Consider the following 883-nt stretch of genomic DNA (forward strand, 5'->3'; position numbering starts at 1 on the left):
ACCGTAGACGAGGGTGTATAACTGTGTACCGTCATCTACGGTAGGCACGCCCTGGATCAGGGTCGACGCCCGATGTCTTGCAGCCAGCATACGGCGTCGCCGTCGTCCGGTGTCACCCTCACTCTCCGCTCCTTTGGAGCTCCGATGTTATCTACACATCCAACGAAGAGCTGCTAACCCCACAGTCTTCGTCCAGTGGATAACGTGCCACTCCACGCGCATCTGAAGGCCGTGTCCAAGATGCCTCGGACCCTGTCCGACCACGCCATCAATGGCATGCAGCGACTGCTTCGCAATAAGAGCAGTGCTCAGTGGTTTATGTGCCACTTCACGCGTATCGCGGGGGCCTCGCCCTCGATGCCTCGGCCCTTGGCCGACCGTGTCACGCATGACATGCAGCGACGGCATCGATACTCGAGCAGCGCTCAGTAATTTACGCGCCACTTCACGTGCACCACGGGGTCTCGCCCACGATGCCTCGACCCTTGGCCGACCATGTCACGCATGACATGCAGCGTCGATCCGAAACTTGAGCAGCGCTCAGTGGGTTACGTTCCACTCCACGATCAGCCCGCGAGTCACGCTCGGGATTCCTGACCGATACACCGTTGGTGTCTACCAACTTGGACATTCCAATGTCCAGCACGTTGACCGTATCGGTCCAGTGCTCTCGCCAATAGCGCTTTTGTCTCGTAACAGAGGTGAGTTCATGACTCGCCAAATCTCCACCAGGAGACGTGTGCGTAGCGCCCAAGGTCTTTGACCTCCAATCAATATATGGCTCATGGTGTTCTAACCATGCCATTACTAGGATGAGATCATACGTTGCATCCAAGTCTAAGACAAGACAGCGTTCCACGCTATCAAAGTCAAGGAACTTGAC

The sequence above is a fragment of the Plasmopara halstedii genome (genome assembly GCF_900000015.1).
Source record: "Plasmopara halstedii genome assembly, contig: Scaffold_110, whole genome shotgun sequence".
Classification (NCBI taxonomy): domain Eukaryota; phylum Oomycota; class Peronosporomycetes; order Peronosporales; family Peronosporaceae; genus Plasmopara; species Plasmopara halstedii.